The sequence below is a fragment of the Cyprinus carpio genome, unplaced genomic scaffold, assembly GCF_018340385.1.
Source record: "Cyprinus carpio isolate SPL01 unplaced genomic scaffold, ASM1834038v1 S000006795, whole genome shotgun sequence".
Taxonomy (NCBI): domain Eukaryota; kingdom Metazoa; phylum Chordata; class Actinopteri; order Cypriniformes; family Cyprinidae; genus Cyprinus; species Cyprinus carpio.
The window spans coordinates 1,516,987-1,542,084 of NW_024879381.1; the positions used below are offsets into that span (position 1 = coordinate 1,516,987).

The 25,098-nt window shown below is 35.0% G+C and overlaps 3 long non-coding RNA genes across 3 annotated transcripts in view; 2 read left to right on the forward strand and 1 right to left on the reverse strand.

The window, feature by feature from the left end:
* The window catches only part of LOC122144892, a 316,590-nt gene that overhangs the window by 101,209 nt on the left and 190,283 nt on the right, over nucleotides 1-25,098 (forward strand). The gene's annotated exons all lie outside the window — the stretch shown is intronic.
* LOC122144886 lies at nucleotides 20,617-21,263 on the forward strand. The gene is made up of 2 exons (XR_006159898.1): nucleotides 20,617-20,735; nucleotides 20,895-21,263. It is a non-coding gene; the product is annotated as an uncharacterized LOC122144886 (long non-coding RNA).
* On the reverse strand, nucleotides 23,709-24,470 carry LOC122144894. The gene is made up of 3 exons (XR_006159907.1): nucleotides 24,354-24,470; nucleotides 24,131-24,172; nucleotides 23,709-23,902 (listed from the first exon to the last, which is right to left on the reverse strand). It is a non-coding gene; the product is annotated as an uncharacterized LOC122144894 (long non-coding RNA).

Sequence of the window (25,098 nt, forward strand, 5' to 3'; positions counted from 1 at the left end):
TAGTAATTCCTAGAAAACAAAGCTTGTAGCTTAGATCACACGATTCAGGGACTTCGATTCTTGATGAGCAATAAAACGGGTTCAATTCAGCAAATTATTGTATTTAATAAAAGCGGACTAAAGAGTACATAACTACAATTCACACAGAGTAAATATGAGTATATAGCAAAACAAACAATACAATTTAAACAAGATAATCAAACGAAAATAGTAATGAGATAGAGAGAAAGAGAGAGAGAGAAAGAGAGAGAGAGAAAGAGGGAAGGCAGATCTCAGAGTGACAATTTTCAAACAGTTAACTTTGTGAGAGACTCCAAGTCATTGGATAATTTCACAAAAGTGGAATAGCCTAGAACAACCTTAAACGCAATTTTTAAGTTGCGATATAAGAAAATACTTGCTTTGATCTGGCTCTGTGTGTGTAGCTGAGCTCAAATTATCCGTTGTTGTAGCTTCTGCGTTGTCCGTTCCGGAGCTGATGATGGCGTGAGTTCGATGGTTTAACGCGAATGTAAACTTGCCAAAAGATGATTAGACTTAAGTTTCGTTTGGCTCGTGAGGACATTGAACGAAGTCAAATATCAGAAGACAATAAAGAAAAACTAAGATAAAACGAAAAAGTAAAAGAAGAACAAACGGAGGGACTTCTTGAGAAGTCCGATCGCGAACTGGGAAACCCCCCTCTTTCTCTGGCGGAATGCCACGAGCAAGGTTTTTCCTTTTGTTTTTTATTGAAAGGTTGGTTCAAACCTATGTCACCTTATGAACCAATGAGGTGTGAGAAACTGAGGCGGGAAAAATCTTCTTTGTCTGCTGATTTCCGCCCACTGGTCTAATTTATGGCGATGACAAAAATTACACATTTTTCCTCAGAAAGATTGTACTTCTGAAACAATGCATCTTCTTGTAATTTGCCATTGAGATTCGTCACAGTCGGGTTTCTACGATCATACAGACACCATTAACTATAACTTTGGGAGTCAGGGATACAGAGATACAGAGTTGTTCCTAACTACAGGCATATAAAGTTTGATTAAACACACAGTAAACATTATATCTATTCCACTATATCACGTGAAGACATCTAAGCACATAAAGAGATACATTTAATACATTTAGAGGTAGTTTTATCAAAAGTGTTCATGTGTGAGCCAGAAATGCTCGTGTGGGTGTGTGTGTGTGTGTGTGTGTCTGGGAATGGTCGTCGTGCTGTGATTAAAGGGCGGGTGTTTATCTTTCCTTTGATGCTCACGAGAGTGTCTCTGGATCATCTCGAAGGTGTAAATAATGTCACCAGGGCTGAGATGTCATCGACATCGTGGCGCCCGAGGGGGGGTTTTTTATGTTGGAGGATGTTGTAAAAAAACAAAAGTCCTTATCTTTTGTTTTTTTTTAAGTTCTTGTCTCTGAGTGCAGGATGTGTTAGAGAGTCGGATTCATTAATATGAAACAGATGGTTGAATACCATCCGCTCATTAGGGTTACAATATTATATTCATTCATTACACACAGACTGATATATTTCAAATGTGTATTTCTTTTAATTTTAATGATTATAACTGACAACTAAAGAAAATCCCAAATTCAATATTTCAGAAAATTTGAATATTACTTAAGACAAATACAAAGAAAGGATTTTTTAGCAAAATCTTGGCCAACTGATAAGTATGAACATGAAAAGTATGAGCATGTACAGCACTCAATACTTAGTTGGGGCTCCTTTTGTCTGAATTACTGCAGCAATGTGGCGTGGCACGGAGTCGATCAGATGTCTGTGGCAACTCTCAGGTGTTTATGAGAGCCAAGGTTGCTCTGATAGTGGCCTTCAGCTCTTCTGCATTCTTGGGTCTTGCATATCACATCTTCACAATACCCCACAGATTCTTATGGGGGTTAAGGTCAGGCGAGTTTTGCTGGCCAATTAAGAACAGGGATACCATGGTCTTTAAACCAGGTTCTGGTAGCTTTGGCACTGTGTGCTGGGGGCCAAGTCCTGTTGGAAAATTAAATCTGCATCTCCGTAAAGTTGGTCAGCAGCAGGAAGCATGAAGTTGTTTCTAAAACTTCCTGGTATACGGCTGTGTTGACCTTGGACCTCAGAAAACACAGTGGAGCAACACCAGCAGATGACATGGCACCCCAAACCATCACTGACTGTGGAAACTTTACACTGGACGTCAAGCAACGTGGATTGTGTGCCTCTCCCTCTCTTCTTCCTCCAGACTCTGGGACCCTGATTTCAAAAGGAAATGCAAAATTTACTTTCATCAGAGAACATAACTTTAGACCACTCACCAGCCCTTTTTGTCTTTAGCTCAGGCGAGACGCTTCTGAAGCTGTCTGTTGTTCAAGAGTGGCTTGACACAAGGAATGCGACAGCTGAAACCCCATGACTTGCATACCTCTGTGCGTAGTGGTTCTTGAAGCACTGACTCCAGCTGCAGTCCACTCTTTGTGAATCTCCCCCACATTTTTGAATGGGTTTTGTTTCACAATCCTCTCCAGGGTGCAGATATCCCTATTGCTTGTACACTTTTTTTTCTACCACATCTTTCCTTCCCTTCGCCTCTCTATTAATGTGCTTGGACACAGAGCTCTGTGAACAGCCAGCCTCTTTTGCAATGACCTTTTGTGTCTTGCCCTCCTTGTGCAAGGTGTCAATGGTCGTGTTTTGGACAACTGGTCAAGTAAGCAGTGTTCCCCATGATTGTGTAGCCTACAGAACTAGAACTGAGAGACCATTTAAAGGCCTTTGCAGTTGTTTTGAGTTAATTAGCTGATTAGAGTGTGGCACCAGGTGTCTTCAATATTGAATCTTTTCACAATATTCTAATTTTCTGAGATACTGAATTTGGGATTTTCCTTAGTTGTTTTGATTTTCCTTATTCCTTAGTGGACTTCAGTGGTGGCCAATGGGTTGAAGGTCCAAATTGCAGTTTCAGTGCAGCTTCAGCTGAGGGTTGAGGGTTTTATTTAATGAAACGATCGGCCATTTTCAAAAAAAAAAAAAAAAAAAAAAAAAAAATTATGGATTTTTAGCCACACTAGCTTTTTAACCACAAATGCTCATCTTGCACTAGCTCTGCCATCTTCATGCATTGTGTAATAACGTTGGAAAGGTCACACGCAGTTAGTTCTTCATCTGTATATTACAATTCAAAAAGGTTGGGCGAAAAACTCTATCTTATTTTCTCCACCAACTTCAAAATTTCCCGACATTGTTGTTTTACTTTTTTTTTCTGAAAGTTGTTTGACTTTGTTTGCATGTTCGCTTTGTAAACACTGGGTCGGTACTTTCACCTACGTCATGCATACATGATTATGTAATGTGTGATGTTGAGCTAGTGCAAGATGAGCATTTGTGGTTAAAAAATATATAATTATTTTTAGTTTATGATTTTTTTTTAAATAATTTATTGTTTTTGTTGTTAAGGCCCCTATTCCTCGGCTAGGATTGTGTAGAGCCTGTTGAAGCTGAAACTGGGACTTTCAACCTGTTGGCCACCATTGAAGTCCACTATATGGAGAAAAATCCTGGAATGTTTTTCTCAAAAACCTTAATTTCTATTAGACTGAAGAAGGAAAGACATGAACATCTTGGATGACATGGGGGTAAATGTTCAGGAAAATTTTATTCTGGAAGTGAACTAATCCTCTAAGTATAAGTTCATCCATGAGACTCATGTATGTTTGTCTGATGAGTAAATATATAAATCAATGTTTTTTTGCTGTTCATTTAGTGTGTGAATGGTTCATTTCTTCTTCAGGTTCATCTGGTGTTGATACAGATGAAGAGTCAGTGTCTGTGATGGAGGGAGATTCAGTCATTCTAAATACTAATGTTAAGACAAACCAACAAGAAAGGATTAAATGGTTTTTTAATGACATCCGTATAGCTCAAATCAATGGAGATCTCAGTAAGGTCTGTACAGATGACCAGTGTAATGAAGGTACTGATAGATTCAGAGAGAGACTAAAGCTGGATCATCAGACTGGATCTCTGACCATCATGAACATCACAAACACAGACTCTGGACTTTATCAACTAGAGATCATCAGCGACAAATTCAGCAGCATGAAGGAATTCAGTGTCGTTGTTCAAGGTGAGTTAAGTTTAATAACAAGTCTTGTACATTCATACCATTGTTCAGCAACATATGTAGAGCTGGTGTCGGACACTGATGAAGAAGAGACTCCGGCAGAAGTAGAAACGTGTACCAGGATGTTTCTTAATGGTTAGCTGATAAATTTGTCATTTTTGAAAACTGAAAATATTTAGACTATTTTCAAAATATCAACAAATAATTTTTTTTTCAGGCTGAAAGTTGAGATGGGGCGTAAGGAATTCATTTCATGATCATCAGATCTTGATGTTGTGTAGTTTTTTTTTTTTTTTTTTTTTTTTTATTTTTTCTTTTTTTTTTCTAAGGAATTGAATTTAAAATGTATTTTTAAAGTAGTGATTTAAAAAAAGACACACAATGACAGAAGACAACTTTTAAAAAGGGATCACATCTATATCATTAAATAAGTAATATAAAAAGAAAGATCCTTCAATCAGCTGTGGGTTTGTGTTTCAGGGTGTTTCTGCTGCTGATCGAGATAAAATGAAAAGGAAGTCAGTGAAGGAAGGAGAATCTGTCACTTTAGAAGTCGGGGAAATAAAAAAAACGAATCATTCGATGGTGTGGTATTTTAATGACTCTCTCATCGCTAAAATCATTGAAGATTCAAGTGAAATCTGTGCAGATGTTCAGTGTAAGAGAGATTTCAGAGACAGACTGAAGCTGGATCATCAGAATGGATCTCTGAACATAACAAACACCAGAACTACAGACTCTGGACTTTATAAACTACAGATCAACAGGATCAGATTCAGCATTATTAGGAGCTTCATTGTTTCTGTCATTGGTGTGTATCATTTAATTACTTAAGTCAATTTTTAATTAAAGTATGCATTTTTAAATCATCCATTTTGGCCTATATTGAAATTGATATCATAACCTTCATATGCACATCTAATGACATAATTGTCAAAACAAACATGCTGTTCACAATACTATGAACAGTGTGTAATAATCAGTTGTGATGTGTTGGTGCTTCTTGTTGAGCTCGCAGTGTTGTGAGTGTGTTTTAGCTGCTGCTCTTCAAAAACAATAGATGACACAAATTATCAGTTAAACCAATATCATACAGCTGATGACCAAAGTAGCAAACTGTAAATATCAGACAAAGATATTGTTTATTATCAGTCACTGTCTAAATAATAATGGCTGTCTGTTTTCAGCGGTTCTAGCAGGAAATTATGTTGCTGTTGCTGTTGTTGTTCCGCTGCTCATTGCTGCTGCTGCTGCGGTTCTAACAGGAAATTATGTTGCTGTTGCTGTTGCTGTTGTTGTTGTTGTTGTTCTGCTGCTCGTGATCAAACATCTATTTTTCTGTTTAATCAAAGTACTGTATGTTTAATTGATTTTATTATTATTCAAACAGACTGTGTGATGTCGGTCAGTGAGTACTGAACCTTCTCTCTCTGTTTTTTTCTTTTTTTTGTGGTTTTACATAGAAATGAAAACTGAATATAGATGAATAAATAAATACATTTTATGCCATTATAAATAAATTCATTGTATTATTATCATAATTACATTTCTGTTATATTAGCTGTTATGACACTGGTCTAGGATCAGGATGTAACATAAATGTTTCTTACAATAAATGACAAAATAATATTAAATCAAAAAGTGCAACTTCATCAAGAGAGCAAGTAAGGGTACCAATACTGACTTATTAATACTTGCCGATATGATATTTTAAGCATTTTAGATGTGTTGGCTGTTTAGGAAGATGAATGTCTCTGCAAGATTAGAAATGTATCACATGATATGGTTTCATTATTATTATTATTTTATTTATTTATTTATTTTTTTAAGATTTTAAGGGGTGGCTCCTTTAGACTTGTAAGGAAGCAGTCACTATTACGCTTTTCTTTTCCACCCTCGGGCCGAAGTGTTCTCCTTGCTTAAAAACCGTTCTATCAGTGGTTTTTTTTTTCCACTGTTGGTCTTATAATTATGGAGGTGGTCCAATGCAACATTTTGATGCCAAAATTTAATGAGAAATTTTTGCATTCTGCAAAATTACAGTATGTTTTATACCGTTTTAAGAGAAGCATCCCATATTTAAACCATGTTAGCTGTTAATCTTAAATATCAGGATATCAGCATATGAAATATTTAGTCTTGTTCTCTTTGTGTAACTGAACCATCAATCCTGTTGATTTCTTCTGTGATTCTGTGTTTTAGAACCATGCAGGAGATGTTTCCCCTAATCAGATTGAAGCACTGCTGATGAATGGGACGTCCTCTGATCAGTCTGAAACTCATGCTGCCAATGATGAGATGTCCTCTGATCAGTCTGAGACTCATGCTGCCAATGATGAGTTGATGTTTTGCTGGTGTGTGGGTCATGCTGCCAATGAGACGTCACAGTAACATTATTATTTTTGATTATTTCATTGAAAGAGAACATGAAGAGAAGATTGGAAATGAGACAAGAGCATCAGCTGAAACTCACAACACTCAGAAACACAATACCATCATTTCAGTATTAGGTACCAGTACAGAATTGTCAGTTTACAATATAATTAGGGGTTCGAGCACGCAGTGCTGAAACCCTATTGTAATTGTTAGGATTTTTTGGTTCGAGCACGCTATTATTATTATTATTATTATTATTCTGCCCTAAAACTGATTGTGCAGCCCAAACCGTAAGGCCTAGAGACTTGAAACTTGGCCAGATTGTAGAGCTCAATTTGGGGAGAACCTATCAAAGTTTCGCCCCAATTGGCCTAACGGGGGCGCTACAGCGCAAAAAAAAAAATTTTAGACGTTTTTGGCTGTAGCTCGTAAACCATTAGTCGTAGACTCAAAAACATGGCATCGTTGCAATCCTTGGGTTAGCCCGAACAAAATTGTTCTGCTGCTTTTTTTCGCTCTAACGGTGCGTTTTCCCCCCCTCGCAAAATCAAGTTATATCTGAAACCTACCTTTGCGAACTAGTCCTTGGTTTTTCACCCGATCAGAACCAAACCACTGCAGAAATATTCTCTGGACACTCAATATCAATAATTATTGAAATTTTGATTCTTACGCGAAACAGTACACCAAAAAGTGTCTACAGGTCCTTCTCAAAAAATTTGCATATTGGGAAATAGTTCATTATTTTCCAAAATGTAATGATAAAAATTAAACTTTCATATATTTTAGATTCATTGCACACCAACTGAAATATTTCAGGTCTTTTATTGTTTTAATACTGATACAGCTCATGAAAACCCAAAATTCCTATCTCAAAAAATTAGCATATCATGCAAAGGTTCTCTAAACAAGCTATTAACCTAATCATCTGAATCAACTAATTAACTCTAAACACCTGCAAAAGATTCCTGAGGCTTTTAAAAACTCCCAGCCAGCTGACCAGAAGGCCATCATTGACACCCTCAAGCGAGAGGGTAAGACACAGAAAGAAATTTCTGAACGAATATGCTGTTCCCAGAGTGCTGTATCAAGGCACCTCAGTGGGGGTTATGTGGGGAGGGAAATTTGTGGAAAAATATGCTGTTCAAAGAGTGGTGTTGACCGGATCCTGAGGAAGATTGTGGAGAAGGACCGATTCCAGACCTTGGGGGACCTGCGGAAGCAGTGGACTGAGTCTGGAGTAGAAACATCCAGAGCCACCGTGCACAGGCGTGTGCTTTTGAACCAGAAACAGTGGCAGAAGCGCCTGACCTGGGCTACAGAGAAGCAGCACTGGACAGTTGCTCAGTGGTCCAAAGTACTTTTTTTCGGATGAAAGCAAATTTTGCATGTCATTCGGAAATCAAGGTGCCAGAGTCTGTCTGACTGGGGAGGAAGGAAAATGCCCAAATGCCTGAAGTCCAGTGTCAAGTACCCACAGTCAGTGATGGTCTGGTGGTGCCATGTCAGCTGCTGGTGTTGGTCCACTGTGTTTTATCAAGGGCAGGGTCAATGCAGCTAGCTATCAGGAGATTTTTGGAGCACTTCATGCTTCCATCTGCTGAAAAGCTTTATGGAGATGAAGATTTCGTTTTCAGCACGACCTGGCACCTGCTCACAGTGCCAAAAACCACTGGTAAATGGGTTTACTGACCATGGTATTACTGTGCTCAATTGGCCTGGCAACTCTCCTGACCTGAACCCCATAGAGAATCTGTGGGATATTGTGAAGAGAAAGTTGAGAGACGCAAGACCCAACACTCTGGATGAGCTTAAGGCCGCTATCGAAGCATCCTGGGCCTCCATAACACCTCAGCAGTGCCACAGGCTGCTTGCCTCCATGCCACGCCGCATTGAAGCAGTCATTTCTGCAAATGGATTCCCGACCAAGTATTGAGTGCATAACTGAACATAATTATTTGAAGGTTGACTTTTTTTGTATTAAAAACACTTTTCTTTTATTGGTCGGATGAAATATGCTAATTATTTGAGATTTGAGAATTTTGGGTTTTCATGAGCTGTATGCCAAAATCATCAGTATTAAAACAACAAAAGACCTGAAATATTTCAGTTGGTGTGCAATGAATCTAAAATATATGAAAGTTTAATTTTCTATCATTACATTATGGAAAATAATGAACTTTTTCACAATATGCTAATTTTTTGATAAGGACCTGTATGCTAACGTTAGCCAAATGTTATTTTAGCTATAACTCTTGAATGGAATGAGACATCTTAACCAAACTTGGTACACATGTGTATAAGCTCCATCTTTGGTGAAATAAAAAAAATTGCGCACCTCTGCCACTTGGGAGCGCTATAAGACAGAAAAAACACATAAATGGTTTTAACTAGGCAACCGTTGGTCTGATCAACTTGAAAATTGGTATGCAGTGTCTTTGTCTGAAGCGGCACAAATATTTAAGAGGAAATTCGTGTATCTCAAAAAACATGGCCGCCATTGGCCAATGAAATTTAAGCAATTATTAGACAAGGTTAATGGGGGTCGATCGGAACGAAACTTGGTGGGCATGTTCGACTCATGGCCCTAAAGGTCTGTAAGAATTTTGAAAGAAATCGGCCACTAGTTGGCGCTAACGAGGTTTTTGGCTCTGTAATCACGTGGTGTTTCACATATCCATCCAATATGCATATCATTTGATAGATCTCCTCATAATGCACAACTTTGCCTCAAGAACCATTGATGTCAGTCAAATCGTTCATTAATTATTCACAAATATGTTAAAAACATACTTTTGCGAACTAGTCCTAGGTTTTTTGCCCGATCAGAACCAAACCACTGCTGTAATATTCTGTGGACTTTCTAGATCAATAATTATCAAAAAAATGTTGAATTTTGTCCTTTTGGTTAGCTTTAAAGGGGTCATTTATAAAAGGGGAGTGGCCAATCATACCCCAAAGCCTATAAAACCAAAACAAAGAGTCAAAACTTTATGAAACTTGGTGAAAACATGTGGCAGATGACTCTTAACAGGTATGCAAAGTTTTATGGAGATTGGAATATAGGTGGCGCTATAACAGTTAAAAGGGCCTCAAAAACACAACATTTCAATAGACAATGACCACAAATGGTAGAATATGTTCATACATTAACACAAACACTAGTCCTTCATATCATATGATAGATCTCCTCATTGCGAACAACCTTTGCCTCTGGGAGTGAAGCTGTCAATCAAATCATTTATTAATCATTCACAAATATGTTAAAACCATACTTTTGCGAACTTGTCCTAGGTTTTTCGCCCGATCAGAACCAAACCACTGCAGTAATATTCTCTGGACTCTCTAGATCAATAATTATCAAAAAAAAAAAAGTTGAATTTTGTCCTTTGGTTAGCTATAAGGGCTCATTTAGAAAAGGGGTGTGGCCACATGTAACCAAAAGCCTATAAAACCTAAACAAAAACTCAAACTTTAAGAACTTAGTGTGAATATATGTCAGATGACTCTTAACTAGCATGCAAAGTTTCATGGGGATCGGACTATAGGTGGCGCTATAACTGTTCATAAGGCTTAAAAAACAATATTTCTGTTCTAAATGGCTTCAAACTGCTAAAAAAAACTCATATATTCACACATACTTTAAATTTGTATTCATTCTAAGCAAGCATGCACATTTTTAGAGAGATTTTGCAAAAAATAACACTATAATAGTTGTAAAGCTTAAAAACACAGTGTTGTATGATACATTGCATTCATAACCAGTAGATGGCAGCGGAAGACTACTAATGGACTCATTAAATGAACAAAAACAGTACTTTTCATTTGTTTGCTTGTACACATTTCAAAATCACTGCAATAGCATTTAAAATTGCATTCAATCAAAGTTTAGCATTTTTTTCAAATAGTAGTTTTTACAGTTATGCCAGATTATGATTACAATGAAACCTGCCAATGACATACAAACTTAAAAAGAGAAGACTGTCTCTGTATGTGTGTTTGTGTGTGTGTGTAAGCATGCTTAATGATTATTAATATAATAGTTTAACCATTTCAATTCTGTGTGTGTGTGTGTATGTGTGAGCCTATTCTCCATTTAGAGATGTCTACTCTACCGTCAGCCATGCATCCAGGTTGGCCTAGACCTTAAAACCATAACACATTTTAAGCCCTGGTAAATGCTCGAACCCCGGTAATTGCTGCTTGCAGCTATATTAAATTTTTAGAGGTTGGCCTAGACCTTAAAATCATAACACATTTTAAGCCCTGACAAATAATTTAAATAATTGAATGCATTTTTAAATAATGTAGGTGTTGCTTCAGAAATACAATAAAAAAGAAAAGTAAAAAAATGAATGTGAATCAAGTAATTTAATACTTAAAGACAATCAGTTTTTACAGAGTAGCTGCAATCAATCAACTCACAGGTAGGCTATACTGAATTGAGTCTGTACTACAAATAATAGTAACATTACGTCTTTAAAGTTTTATTATTGTCATTTGACAACACTAGGAAGGAACATGCCTAATGAAAACACCAGTGTGCTGTTATATATTACTCCAAGCTGGTGTTTATAGCAGGAATCGGTTTATTTGTGTTTGAGTCTATGAAGCAGTTTGTTAAAGAAAGGTTAACAGTTCAAATCCTGCAAGGGTTGATCCATGAAATATCACCATTGTGTCCTTGATCAAACTCTGAATCTCAGGAACTGAATCTGTAATAACTGCACTTAAACAACACTGTGGAGAAAAACTGCAACAAAATGCCAAATATGTATATTTTTTTTTGTTTTTATTTTTATTATATTTAATTAGTTTATCATGTTCTATATTTGTATACTTGTTACTAACCTGCTGCTACATCCCTTTATACTTGTTACTTATATTAAGTAAATTATATTAAATCTCTCTTTTGTTCAAAGAGCTCGCTGTCTGCCTACAGAACATCAGCAGATCCTCCGGTCTAAATAATTCAATCTCATTATGTTTTATTATTTTCTCATTAATTAAATAAAAAAAGTCTCAGATCTGGTTTTTTCCCCCAATCAATGGCAGGATTTAGAAGTGTCATCAAGGTGTATTTTATTGTAAATATTCTCAGAAAAGTAATTTCAGAGTCATATAGTTTTTAAGCACAATAATAGGCCTTAGAAAAACCTTTTACCTCAGTAGAAGACAAAACTTGGCTGCCTTGCACTTTGAGTGGGATATTTTTAGACCCACTTTTTTTTTTTTTTTTTTTTTTTTTACTTTGCATCACACAGAAAACGTGCTGTGAATACCTTGTCTATATAAACACTATTTTATTTACAGGAAAATGGAAAGGAACTTGAAAGGTCTTTGTATGTTTGTATAATAAATGACATTAAATCAGATCTGATTCACTCTTAACTTGAATCTGAGTTTATCGTGACATTTTTCTGAGTTTGTTAGAAATAAGCCAGTCATTTATCTGTGACCCTGTACATTACTTTCTGATTAAATAAATGTTCTTCTTTAACACTAGATGGAGCTCCAGCAATACAGTGTGCATACCACTGTACTAGTATTTTGTCACTCTTTCGTAAAGTTTTTTTTTTTTTTTAAATAAAAGAACAGAAGAACATGGGGTACGTTATAAATGACAAAGATGGCATTTACATAATAAAAAGAAAAATGAATCAAAAGGGCAATTATTCAATAAGATTGTTTATAAAAGAAGCTAGTTTCACTGCATTCTTGTTATTAATCCATAATAGAGAGTTATAATAAAGTGTCAACTCATTCCTCCAATGAGTAATGTTAGGAATTGTCTTGAAAAAATGACATTTTTGTATAAAATGTTTACTTAACAATATTACATTGTTAATGCCAAAGACATAGTGATCATTTCGAAAAATCCCTAATTTTATATCATTAATTGTTAGATTCATCATCTGAATTCCTTTGGAGACCGAACAATTGTTGAAGGTCCAGCCAAAACCTTTGCACAACTTCACACAAACAGAAAAGATGATCCAAATCTTTGGGTTCATTTTCACAGAAGTTACAGTTTCCTACATCTATTTTACATATCTGTTTTAAGAAATCATTAGTTGGATAAATCCTATTTATAATTTTAAACTGCATTTCTTTCGTCTTTGGCAGGACTGGGAATTTTAAGTAATTACCTCTAATATTTTTTATTATCTCCTTACTAAAGTCTTTGAGAATATAATCTCTTTTGAGAGAGCTTGTTAAGTAAACAGTTCCTTATAAACTTGTTGTTACATTTGTAATTCTGCAAATTAATACCATTAGATGTCTTAAGGTAGGTGTGATTTTTGAATATATATTATATCCTGCTTAATTATAGCTACAAGTGATATTGGGAGAGCTTTCACAATCTGTTAAAACTTCTTTTGGGTACATCTAATTTGAAATTTGTCACAGAAATCAACATGTTATAAAACATTTCCTTGCAAATCCATGAAGTGGGCAATATCCCAGACACCTTTAGAGAACCATTCTGGAATAAAAAGAGATTTTCTATTTACCAATATATATTATTCCAAATTGGTGTATTGTGTGGTGTGAAATTATGCTTGAAGGACCTGTTGGTGGAAATCTGAAAGTTTCATAGGAAGTTTCTTAAAATCAAAATCACATTTTAAAAGAAAACTAATGCCGCCTACTTTTTCAAAAATCTGATTGGGAATATAAGACCACAATGAAATTTTTATTTTGAATATAGTTTTTCAACCATCTCATTTTCAACATGCCATTCATACAATCAAAATCCATTGCATTACCACCACCATCCTCATAAGTTCTAATTAAATCCTGCTTGGCTATATAATGACATTTATTCCGCCATATGAAATCAAAATTTAGTTTGTTGATAGTTTTAACTATATGGGGTGCTATTGGAAGGGAGTAAGCTGGGTATATTAATCTAGATAAACTGTCCATTTTAGTTAACAATATTCTGCCAAAATGGAAAGATCTCTTTGTAACCATCTATTTAGAACTGATTTGCAGTTGTCAACATTGTCTTCTATGTTTTCGTTTTCAGAGATCGTTTTGTCTTTAGTCACCACAATACCCAAGTATTTGACATTTTTTAACCTTTATGTTATATGATGATTGCATGAATTGGTCTTTTTAATGGCAATAATTCACATTTATTTAAGTTTAAACTGAAGTCCGGAGGCTTTGAGAAAATATTGATAGCTTGTAACGATTTGGGAATTTGGAATTCATTTTTAAGAAACAAAGTTGTATCGTCAGCCAACTGACTTATAATTATTTGTTTGCCCTTCATTTCTGAGAGTGTTTACATTTTGCTTTCATTGAAAATGTTTCCTAATTTTGCCTAAGATAATCATTACGTCAAACCACGACACCAGGGGTGTATTCCAGAAAGCAGGGTTAACTTACCGTGAACTAAACCCTGAACTCTCGGTTGATAAACCCCAACCCTTGCTTCGGGGTATGTGGTTCCAAAAACGCGTCCGGGAGTGAGTTCATTCAACTCAGAGTATGTTCCTGGTTAAGACTCAAGACATTATCAACAGAGCGACGAATCGATGAGTTGCTATGGAAAACAGACGCTAAGAAAAAAGCGCGCGCCAAACTGTTTCTTTCTTCTTTTGTTGTTTATCATGCTTAGGGCATATCGCCACCTAACTGATAGCTGTGCAGTCATTTTTATTTTTTTTTTCCATTTAATCTTTAATCCCTGAGAAGAATGTGAATTATATTGTTTGTTTTATGCTAATTATATATTGTCATATCAGATATGTGTTTTGATTTAGAATTTAGACAATATAGAAAATGCCGATCCATGTGTGAGATAATATAACATGTAATATAATATAATATATAATATATATATATATATATATATATATATATATACATATATGTTAAACATTACCTTTGTCATAGTGTTTTATAATTTATGCCAATAAAAGAAATAATCATATTAGAATAATATACTACTTTATTTATTACTTATTAGCGCTTCCCCGTTAACATATCAAATATATATATATATATATATATATATATATATATATATATATATATATAAAATAGGCTAATATTGTAATATTATATAATGCTGTGTGCTATCTGTCACGCCCACTGAAGTCTCGCTGAAGTGAACTAACCCTGGAACAGGAGCAGGTTAAGTTCAGAGAGTGAGTTGCTATGACTACTAACATACCCTGAAATTAACTCAGTTTTTTGGAACCGAAAGTTGAGGTTATCCGCTTACTTACTCTTAAACATACCCGGGTATGTCACATAACCTGCTTTCTGGAATACCCCCCAGGACCCAGCTGACGTCTGGTGCTGGGTGGCTGTTTTCAGTGTCTCTTTAACCAGGAAATATTATGCTACGCCCATCTCAGACACCTAATATTTCAGAACAGCGTCAACGGAACACTTTTATGGATCAAAATCTACATTTATTTTTAGGGAAAGCAGTGAACATGAAGCTTCTCTCTGTTTTGTTATCATCGTTATGGTGTTTCCTCGACCATGGTGAGACATTTAGACCTGCTACAGTTTCTCTTCCGGGTGACGATAGAAGCGAAAGTGACGCAGTTTATTTTGTATCAGCTCCATTCGCTTTATATTCGACAGAAATGTGTTTTTCTTGTGTATGTTGTTGTCAGTGTGTGGTTTGCGCGATCGTTAGACATGTTACAAACTGTCCTCTGGTCAACGACAAAAACGAACAACAAAGAGACGATTGTAATTTGAAAACAGTTTGGCAGTCAATCCAGTCTCTGTAAAGTCCCGTGACGGTATAAAAATCTCACTTAAAAATAAAATGGCACCATACCGTGGGTAAATGCTGAAATATATTAAATGTATTGAATCACTTTAGATTAAACTTATGACAAATGCAAAATAAATACATTAATAAAAATAAAAATAAAAACATGTCACATGGCTTTGTCTTTGTTTATGTGGCCATGTGCCCCTCAGGTCCTGGTTTTCCCCTTACCAAGCCCTCTTGTTTAGTCTTCGCCCAGTCCTCCTGTTCTGTTGATTGTTTTCTGTAGTGATAGGAATCAGCTGAATCAGTTGCTTTGAAAATGATTCACTGTTTCGAAGCGCTTGCCACATGCTAGCGACACTGGTCAAAAACAGTGTCAAAACAATTAACAAATACTCAGCTCAAAAACATGCATAAAACCAGCTTTACAAAACTCATTGCAGATAATTTATTTAAAGTATAATCTATCAAATGATCATGTAATACCATACCATTTGTTCTTTTAGCAATGTTCAGGGTTTGTTCTGTGGATGTCTCAGCTGAACAGGCCTGTAAGAGATTATAAACTATTATCGCTTTTAATTATAATGTCTCATTAAAACGGCTACAAATGTATAAAACCGATCTGGTAAAACCTATAGATTCACAGACGTTGTTCTGAGCTCAGTGAATTTGCTTGATTCATGACTTCACAGAGATCATCGCCCCCCACTGGGGAACCACACATTTTTTTGTTTATTGAAAATCTTTTTTTATATTACAACAAAATTGTAGCAATTTAGTCCACATATAAAAAAAGAAAAGCAATCTGTAAGAAAGCATTAAGAGAAAAAAAATGGAAAAGTATGTGACAGACACAGTATTAAGATTCAAGTGTATGTAAACTTTTGAACTTCTTAATTTGTGTGTGTGTATATATATATATATAATATATATATATATAGATATATATTATATATATATATATATATAATGTAAACTTTTGAACTTCTTAATTTGTGTGTGTGTTATGTGAAGTTGCTTATTGTGATTATGATATCTATGATAACTATTTTATTCATTTATTAAACTTTTGCATATATTGCATGGGGTATGTAACCTTATGAGCAGAATATGACTCAGGGACGTGTGTTGTATGATGTTCATTAAGATCATTCATGAAACTCGTGTCTGTTTTGTGTGATGAGTGAATGTGTAAATTCAATGATGTTCTTCTCGTTTTTTATATGCATGTGTTTCATTATGAATCCAGACATATTTCTCACAGTCTTTATGATCTGTAGAAAAATACATTTCACAGCACATTCCTGTTTGTTTTTGTCTGACTAATAATCAACTGTTCAATTCTCCAGGTGTGTCTGGTGTTATGGATGAAGTGTCCTTGTCGGTGAATGAGGGAGAGTCAGTCATTCTTCACACTGGTGTTAAAACAGGCCAACAAGAGAAGATTAGATGGTATTTTAGTGACATTCGCATCGCTGAAATCAGTGGAGATCTCAGTTATATCTGTACAGATGTTCAGTGTAAAAATAGTGATGAGAGGTTCAGAAACAGACTGAAGCTGGATCATCAGACTGGATCTCTGACCATCAACACACCAGAAACCACAGACGCAGGAGTTTATAAACTAAAGATCATGAAAAACAGAAAAGACAGCAACAAGATCTTCATTGTTTTTTGTTCATGGTGAGTCATTGCATTTGTTTGAAAGCAAGTACATCAGGACACATTAAGTGATATTTTTTGCAGTGACATTCAGAGGGGTTTACTCCTTACCTGCATTCTAATTCACATGTAGCACCTAGATAATTTCTTCAAAGATGTTGCTGAGTTTGCTAAACATTCGTGAAGACAGAGACGATCGTCCCTATACGCAAAATACGCAAGCTGCGTAGGGCCCTTCGAAACATTAGGGGGCCCCCCTTGCTCTCAAAGATGATTTAATTTTTAGTTTAGTTTTTGAATTTGTCCAGCGGTTAGGAAAACATGAATGATCATTTCTTTTTAATGCAGTGCACTGTCGCCCTTTTCTATGTAAAAATCAGTCAAATCATGTAATGTGAATATCGTCTTGCTTGAGACTCAAAAAAACTTGTTGAAAGCGTACCGAGACGCAGAAAAGACACTGTTTCTCAAGCGCTTTCTGCGAGTGCCATTCTAGTGAAAAAAACTGACAAATTAGTTTCATTCATTCATAACCACTCATACCCCACACCAGCAACCCCCATGTGCTACATTATGAATCCAGACATTTCTCTACTCACAATGTTTAAAGGGATAGTTCACCCAAAAATGAAATTCTGTCATTAATTACTCACCCTCATGTCGTTCCAAACCCATAAGGCCTTTGTTCATCTTCAGAACACAAATTAAGATATTTTTGATGAAATCCGAGAGCTTTCTGGCCCTCCATAGACGGCAATGTAACTGAAATGTTGCCAGGCCCAGAAAAGGACATCGATAAAATAGTCCATGTGACAAAAGTGGTTCAACTGTATTTTTTTTCCTTCTCCTTGGCGTAACCGTAGGCGCCATTAATGAGAGTACCATGACACATGCATGTGTGTTTTTCTGCTCGTAAACAAGGCTCAGCGCATGCATGTTATACGTCAGTAGTCCCAAACGCATGCTTCATGGTACTCTTGTTAATGACGGCAGTCTGTCTGTCCGTCCAGTAGTTATTTTTGTTTTCTTTGTGCACAAAAAGTATTCTCATATAGCTTCATAAAATTACAGTTGAACCACTGAAGTCACATAGACTATTTTAAAGATGTCCTTAATGTGTTTCTGTGCCTTGATGGTGGTTGTACCTTTGCTGTTTATGGGAGGGTCAGAAAGCTCTCAAATCTCAATAAAAATATCTTAATTTGTGTTCCGAAGATGAACAAAGGTCTTACGGGTTTGGAACGACATGAGGGTGAATAAATAATGACAGAATTTTCATTTTTGGGTGAACTATCCATTTAAAATCTGTTAAACAAAAAAAAAAAAATCATTTTCACAGCACTTTCCTGTTGTTGCCGTTGTTTTGACTAACTGCTAATTTGTTTTCAGGTTTTTTCAGTGTTGATACACATGAAGAATCAGCGTTTGTCATGGAGGGAGATTCAGTATCTCTACACACTAATGTTAAAACAAACCAACAAGAAAAGATTAGATGGTATTTTAATGACGTCCGCATCGCTCAAATCACTGGAGATCAGAGTAATATCTGTACGGATGTTCAGTGTAATAATGGCACTGAGAGATTCAGAGACAGACTGAAGCTGGACAATGAGACTGGATCTCTGACCATCATGAACATCAGAGAACTGGACTCTGGACTTTATCGTCTACGGATCATCAGTAGCAGCAGCATGAATGAAAATGTCTTCATTGTTGCTGTATATGGTGAGTCATCATGTTTAAAAGCAAGTCATGAACATTTAAATTTTAGTGATATTTTTGAAGATTTTGCAGATAGTTTTTCCTCTTTACCTGTATGTTAATTCACACAGAGTATAAAGATCCTTTTGGTCAAAAACATTTACTGTTGAAGTGGAATTTGTAGATTTAAATATAGCCTACATTTATTACAGTATGCCTAAAAGTTAGTTAGTTATTGGTTGGTTAGTTATTAATTTTAGTCAGTCTTGTTCTGATGAAGACAAAAGTTCTACAATTATAAGTTTAAATCTGTCTAGTATTTCATACTCAGTATTTTTTAATAGTTCATTAGAAATAAAGCACAATAGCTCAATTGTGGATAAATAATTCCACAGTTCACAAGTTATATGTTTTTCTCCTCAAAAAGCAGCTGTGTTCAGGTGTTTCTGCTGCTGAACGAGATAAAATGAAGACAAAGTCGGTGGAGAAGGAATCTGTCACTTTAGATCCGGCTGTAATCAAAAAACAAAATGATTCTGTGAAATGGTATTTTAATGACTCTCTCATCGCTGAAATTGCTGGAGATCTCAGTAAGATCTGTACAGATGTTCAGTGTAAAGAGAGATTCAGAGACAGACTGACGCTGGATCACAGACTGGATCTCTGACCATCACAGACACCAGAACCACAGACTCTGGAGATTATAAACTAGAGAAAAACCGTAGCAGAATCAGTATTATAAAGATATTCAGTCTTATTGTCACTGGTGAGTATCATTAGTCATGCACTTTACTTTGTAGTTTTAGAAAGAAGATTAAAACATATAAATCAACCCAGCAAATGTTTTCATAGTGGGCAGTTAGAAAATGTGAGCCGACTCAGTATGAAAATATAACTGAGCTCATCTTTATTACCATCACATGCATGTAACATTGAGCTTGGTCACTTATGAATTTTACAGATTTTAAATCTATTGTTAATAAGAAAAAAAGCACAATATTAGTCAGTTTCCTGCTGATTCTTGTCGCGACTTTTGCAGTTCCTCAAAATCCAATAGAGGAAATTTGTCTAAAAGGTATTTTTGAAGTTGATTATTAGGCAGTCTCTAGTAATGATGACTGTCTGTTTTTAGCTGTTCCAGATTCAGTTGCTGCTGCTGTTGTTGTTGTTGTTGTCGTTCTGCTGGTGGCTATAGCTGCTGTCATTTACTATCGCCACAGGAAATCTACACAAGAAAGACAAAATGGCAAGCATTACATACAGCTGATTTCACAAAAGATGGAAAATGAGATCTATTGTTATCTTTAAAAATTTATTCTCATTAACCGAAGTAATCCGTGTTTAATTGAGTTTTTTTGTTATTATTGTTCAAACAGACACAATGGATCACAGTCATGATCAGGTGAGATATTATGTGTGCCGAATCTCTCTGACTGCAAAAGAAATTGTGAAGTTACGACAGATTCTGATCTGTGAGATCTGTGCCTTTTACTTCTTGAATGAAGAAAGAGGTTCTTTAGATTTTGCAAACATCAGAGGGAAATTAATTATTATTTTTTGTCTGACTGAATCATCAAACCTGATCATTTGTTTTACCTTCTGTGAATGTGTGTTTTCTTATAGGGAAATGGTGTCGACTCGGTTCCCTTATCAGAATGGCATTCCATTAATCGCTGATTATATTGGGACATCACAGTAGCTTTATTTATTATTTTGTTAGCTAATTCTGCATTTGATTTAGCTCAGAAGTCAAATGTCGGAGCTGGGAATGATGTCACACCCAAGTAGATGGTGTTCCAGTAGAGAAACACTAATGGAGTTCACTCATGTCAGCATTAGCAGTGTTAGGAAAAACAGAGCATTACACTGCATTATGTAACTGCAGACACTCACATTGCAACATGTTCACAGATAGAGGTTGGTCAGTAATGAGTGTATGACTCAATAATAACATGGGAATATAACAAAAGCTTATACTTGGGTTTGAACAAATTTCTACATAATAGAAATTTTTGAACTAAGCACCCACATTACCAGCAATAGTTAAGTGTAATATTCTGCCTATTTAAGCATTTGAGATGTTTTACTACAAAGTTTGTGCATTTCACCTGAGGACTAAGATGGAGGCCTGTGGGGCGTTCAAGGTAAAGCTTGTTATTTCACATGGTCTTTATAATAGATGTGTCTTTGTTTTGTCCATATTAATCAGTTCTTTTTATGGAGAATATTTGGCTATGTTGTATTTGTTCAAAGTGCTCGTTATATCATGTAAATATTGTGTTTTTTGTTTGTTTGTATTTTAGTATATTATCACTGTATGATGGAAATGATCGCCTTCACTTGAATTTCCTGCTTGCTCAGTCCAGTCTCTACTGCCACATCGCAGGACAGGAAAAACAACAGGGAGATACTCCATCTGCACAGTGGGAAAAAACTTCTAACTGTGCAATTCTATCTTACTTTCTTATGTTTATCCTGTGTGATGTGGATTATGAGATCTGTTCTGTCGCTTATTCAGAAAGCTATTTATTTATTTTTTTACTTTGAATCAGCCACAGAAAGCACCATGTAAAAATAAGCTCATGTAAATCTATTTTTTTACAGTGTAAATTAACTTGAAGCATATTTGTCTGCTCATGTGACAAAGGCTATTAAAACAATTAATACTCATATATCATAGCTGAACTCTGTTTGTCATTTTGAATTAGTTCGAAATAACTGAACTAAACAAACCTTGATTAATTTATAGAGTGATGGTCTGTCTGGTCTAGTAAAGGGCAATACTGCATTGTATAAAATGCCTTCTCTAAGGATAGGTTAGGACGAGGGGGAAATGCAATTTCAGACCTGAAAGAGAAAAAGAGAAGAGTTAGTAGTAGTTCAAGCAATGTTATGTTGCATGACGCTGTGGCGAAATCTGTAAAACTGCTGGCTGAATAAACGAAAGAAGCCAAATATCAGTCACGTTTGTGCTCTGAATCAGGACTAAGTATTGTCTGATCTTCCTCATCATGCAGCATCTCTAAAAACATTTCAGCTTTTAATCTAGAATGTCTGGGGTCAGTCATACTAACACACACTGGATAAAGAAAACCAAAAGAAAAAATGTTCATATATACACAACAAGCAGTTGATCATGTATATACTGATTATATATTGTCGCTATCAAGACCGAAACCTTGTATGTCCAAAAACCATTACTTTTCACTGACAGACATACAGAGTGACCGATAGTATTGATTTTTGACAAAAAATAAAAATGATGAATGAAATTTGGAGACATGAGGTTTCTGCCAGACAGCAATGATATATACTTGTATATAATAACATATTATTTTGACTTTTTATTTTGTTGACCTAGCTAACATTAGCTAGCTAAAATAGAATATGCCAACAACAATCTAGCGAATAATATTGGACATGTTTCTCTTTCTCATTAGTAATACTTTTCAAGGTCTTTAGCCTAACATTCAAAATATATATGTCCAGCTATCTTTTACCATATATCAAATATTTTCTGTGGTAATAAATTATAAAATAAGAGTAAAATGCATCAAGCAGCCGTGTTGAGTTGTGAAATGTGGGGCAGGTGAATAGTTTTCTGCAGTAAATATGTTCCTACTTGCAAAAAAAAAAAAAAAAGAAAAAAAAAAAAAAAAAAAGGCAAATATCGAAGGTTTCTGTATGGGTCATTTTTGACCCATGTGTGTAAAATTGATGTAGAAATACATAAACTGTGTTTTTTATAAAGTAATGAAAGGGTATATAAACATTATGGTTTGTGGTAGTCAAAATCAATATATTTCAAGGCTGTCTGGAATAATAAATGATAGAAAAACATTTCTTTCAGATATTCATCAAAGAAACACTCATCAATACACTGAAAAAAATGTTTCATTCATCCATCATGCCCTCAGGGCATTTTTTTTATTTTTATTTTTTTTCCATCGGCTCAAATTAAATGTGATATGAATCATTAACCTTATTTTTTTTTTAATTGGATGAATGAAACCTTTTTTTTCAGTGTATTTGAAATAACATAGGAAATGAATATGGGTCATTTTAGACCCATGTTGTGCATTAGACAGCTAGTGAACAAAAATGATTTTTATTAAAAAAGTAAGAAAAAAATAAAAATAAGGATTCGTGATGATCAAAAACAAGTTAACTTAGGAATTCCTGGTATTCTGAATGATGAAATTAATTTTTTTGCAAAGATATAAAAAAAGTAACTCAGTCAGGTCACTTTAGACCCATAAGGTGCATCAAAGGGTTAGTACAGTGTTTTAGAGATGTGAGATTACACTTTAAACACCTCAAACATACTCTCACACACCTGACGTTTAAACACAAATATCTAGCAGATAAACATACTCTCACACACTGACGTTAAACCAAGTAAAATCACATTTCTGTACAGATGTGAATCAAAGAGACAACAGAAGAGTATTTTGCGTCTACGGTTTGCACTTTTTAAAAATGAGATTAACGAGGTCTCTTTAAGACTTTAAGAATCAAACATGAAAATGTGCCATATGTGACAAATGATTTAGATAATTAGTTAAAAGTCCTTGTATTAGGCAAATTCTTTTGAAGTTTTAAGGGATTTCATGAATTCATCTTTAAGTACCACACTTTAAACCCTGCTGAATAAATTTCCTGATGCAACGGGGTGATTCACACCAATCCCAAAACTTAAACATTGACATTGAAAGTCTGAGGTTGTCACAGGAGGATCTCAGTCTTGCACTTTGATCATCATCTCACGGCAATAGGTACATACTCCACATCATCTTCCTCTTTAACCTCCTGTAAAAAACACATCACATAAGAGAATATAATTCTAAAACAACCATCAGAAGTGTGACCCTTATTACAGACTTACATTAGACTCTTCAAAAGGTGCATGGATCTGTTATAAAAAAAAAGTTGGAAGCTGTATTAAAGGCAAATGGTTGGTAAAACACCTTAATAATGAAATATTGCCATTTTACCAGGTATTCACAGTTTTTTATTTTTTGTCCAACCCCTGGACCAATTTATGGAATTAATGTCAAATTGAACAATAAATATCTGAACTGATATGTGATTTGCTAACAAGATCCAATCTAACCAGAAAAATGGAAAAAGAACCAAAAGTGATGGATGGTGTAAATGCCACCATGGTGTTGTAAAGCAGGTTTGATGATTTAAAAAATGCATTTGCTCATGGACTGTCATGCAAACAAGAAGAAATGTGCATTGGTGTCACTTTCATTTCCTGAAGCCTTCAGTTTCCCGTTAGTTGGTTTTGGCACAGAGTGAGTTTCTGCTAAAATAAACAAACACTGTTCACCACTCAAAGCAAACAAAGTTCAGTCCACTTACATTTCTAAAATGCAACTTAATAGATTTGTATTGGAGATACATTAACCATATTTATTAACATAACTTTCTTCTGTTATTGTTAAGAACAATAAGATATTTTATTATATATTATATGCACTGACTGAAGTGTTATTAACAATAAAAACTGAAGTATGAAGTATTGATGGTAAACCTCATCAAGCAGATCAAGCAGTCCTCCAGTGGTTCTCAGTTGCTTCATGTAAAATAAATAAATAAAAAGTAAATAAATAGCTTTTATATGTATTGGGATATGGTGGTGTTGTGAGTGAGGTGTCTGACTGATTCATTATACAAACCCACACTCATACACATTTAAATCTGCATTGCTGAATTTATACAGGGATAGACAACAAATTAGTAATAATTGATCTTACCGATTTGTCATTTTCTTTTGAGAAAAATGGGATCAGCATAAATTATGTCTTCATCACAGGTCTCAACTGCTTCAAAAAAAAAAAGAAAGAAAAAAAAAACATGAAAACAATCCTAACTGGGTCTGTTTTTTTTTTTTTTTTTTGTTTTTTTTTGTGACAAGTGTGTTATTATTGTTGTTGTTTATTGTTGTTGTCAAAGTTAAAGAATTAATGTATTTTAATGGGGGTGGAGGTAGTATTGGTAGTGACTCTATATTAGGCTTGTTTAGTACTACAAATGTGTTGGACTACAAATCCCATGAGTCCAAGTACTATAAAGAAGGAAATCAAACTTTTTGGCCTTCCTCTTTGTGGGACCACATGCTAACAAACAACATTGGGTTTTCCATTTTCTTACGCACGGTTGACTCTGTTAAGGTGAGGGGGAGCAATTTGTAGTGGTCTGAGTCGAGTGAGTGTTGTTTTTTTGTTGTTGTTTTTTACAGTAGTGTTATTTGGTTTTGTGCTGTGAGTGAATTTCTAAGTGTATATAAGTCATAACTATGACTATCAAACAATTACAATATTTATAAAGATTATTTGTTATAATGTAGGTAACAGTGACCTTCATGATCAGTTTTTCTATGTTTCCTGCAGATGTTGTTGTATTATTACTTTTTTGTAATATTTTTTTTATTTTTTGTTTTTTTTTTATTTTTTTGTAATACTTGCCTTCTTGCCACATTTTTCTAAATCTCTTACAAAT